General features: G+C 51.2%; 1 pseudogene; it reads right to left on the reverse strand.

Annotated features, from left to right (window-relative positions):
* Window positions 1-618: 618 nt before the first annotated feature.
* On the reverse strand, window positions 619-1430 carry LOC124662731 (annotated as a pseudogene).
* Window positions 1431-2286: the final 856 nt, after the last annotated feature.

Genomic DNA, 2286 nt, shown 5'->3' on the forward strand with positions numbered 1-2286 from the left:
GGGCAGCGGCGGCGCGGCGACCACGTGAGGGAGGCGAGGGAGGCGACGGAGGCGGGCTCGTTTAGGATTACATGAATACGACATTGTGGCTCTTTTTTTTTCCAGGCGAACGAGATCACAGAGGCAGATGGTTACTGGGCCTGGGGCTTTTGGGCCAAGGCCCATGTAAGCGAATTCTTGTCGCGATGCCCATTTTTCTCATAGGTATGAATCATACATGTCTTTTTTTTACAGTGGTATGATTTGTTACGGACCATTGGATGCATAAAAATGGATGGCTATTATTTATTTGAGGGTACCACACAACAATCCAAAAAATGTCATAGATTGGTCTAAATTCACATGAGAGGGTAACAAACGAACTTGAGCATCAATTTACTCCCTCCATTCGGGATTACAAGGCCACTTCATTTTTCAAGGCAAACTCTAACTAATAATTTAATCAATTAAGTATGAGTTACATGTCAGATCGGATGCATATTTACATATTGAATGAAACCAAAGAATCGAGTACGCGCCTAGAATAAAGCATGCTCGGTCGTCACCTAGCTTATGCAAGCTAGTAGCAATCGTCAGGTAAAACGTTGCCATCCCAGCCAGAGCAGCACTCGGCGGCGATCAGAAGTCCATGGAGCACCTCGTCCCCAGCTGCGTCTTCACCGGCGTCGCGCCCGTGCTGGGCACCGGCAGCCGCAGCGTGCAGCTGATCTTGCTCTTGCGAGTTGCGACGCGCGTTGAAGACCCTGACCTACTGTTCGTGCGCAGCGCACCGCCGTCGTCCACGGGCGACGAGCCGCCGAATGCGGCAGTGACGGTGCGCTCGCCTTTCTTCTCCAGGTGGAACGGCTCCACGGGGTCGTACCCGAAGCGCTCGCCGTCGTAGGACGCCTGCGCCTCGGCGTAGTCGTAGTGGATGCGGAAGCGGTTCGGGTTGCGCACGCGGATGTCCACGGTGAGGTTGTACTGGAGGAGTTGGCTGCCGGTGGCGGGCCCCTCGGCGAGGTCGAAGCGGGACAGCGAGGCGGCAACGAAGGTGGCCCTGATGGCGACCGGGCGGAGGGTGAGCCAGAGAACGATGGTTAGGGCGCCGAGCACGACGACGACGACTGCTATGACCTTAGGAGGAAGCAGAGGAAACAGCCCGGGGCTCTCCGCCGCGGGGCTGGAGGAGGTGGAGGAGGAGGAGGTGGAGGGGAAGGAGGATGACGAGGAGGAGGGGAAGGAGGTGGAGGAGGAGCGTGATACGACTGCTGCCGCCGGATCGGGTAGGGATAGTACGGCGCGATCATCTGCGGCTGCAGCATGATCGAGTCAGCGTAGTACGGCGAGCTCATCTGAGGCTGCAGCGGCTGCTGCTGCTGCCGCCTCTCCGAGGAGTCCTGGCGGCCTGCATTGGCAGCTGCGGCGGCGGCGGCGGCTGCTGCCGCCATTCCTTCGACAAAAGCGTGTGTCCTTTCTTTTTTTGAGATGAAAGCGTGTCCTTGATTCTTGGTCGAGGACTGTTGGTGGGTGGACTGATAGATAACGATTCCTACTATTTATGCCAGGTTATGTTTGGAAGCGCGTCGTCGTTTTGCCAAGTCCTTCTTGACGCGTTTGCTTTCGGGCAAAGAGTTGGATGATGCATGGTTGCAACACAGAAATTTCCTACAGAGATACATAGTAGTGAAACATAAAGGAAACTTCCCTTAACCTCTTGCTAAAAGTTACTATGGAATCATATTGTAGAAGTCAATCTTTTTTTTATCCGATGATTCATTCCTTTAAACCAAATGGATTCTATAGAATAAATTCCTATGTATTGCGATTGGAATCCTTGAAAAGTTCCTTCGAAAATCATTTGAACCAAACTGGGCCTGAGTGTGTGACATGACATGGTTATTTTGTGGATGACTTTGCAAGTTAACGGTGGAATCGGTAGGTTTGCTTCTCGATTGTACTGGCACGTCTCTTTTTTTCGATAAAGAGAATATATTAATATCGAAGAATACCAATTACACCCAGCCTCTCCAACAACGCAATGCCCTAAAACATTATGGATGCACACAACCAAAAAAGAGAAAGAGAAAACTAAGAAATAAAAGTCCCGCTACAGCATCACAGCCCTAGCAATAGTAATACAACCACCACCAAGACAACACCTGAAAATCAGACTCTTCAAAAACGATGTCTCCAAGAAGGGAACAATGCACCAGCTCCCCCGATCAAAAATCTTAGATTTTCACCCTGAAGATAGTCTTCGCTCTCAAAACAAAGCCTTCAACAAGGACATTCCCATGCACAACC

The sequence above is a fragment of the Lolium rigidum genome, chromosome 6, assembly GCF_022539505.1.
Source record: "Lolium rigidum isolate FL_2022 chromosome 6, APGP_CSIRO_Lrig_0.1, whole genome shotgun sequence".
Lineage (NCBI taxonomy): Eukaryota > Viridiplantae > Streptophyta > Magnoliopsida > Poales > Poaceae > Lolium > Lolium rigidum.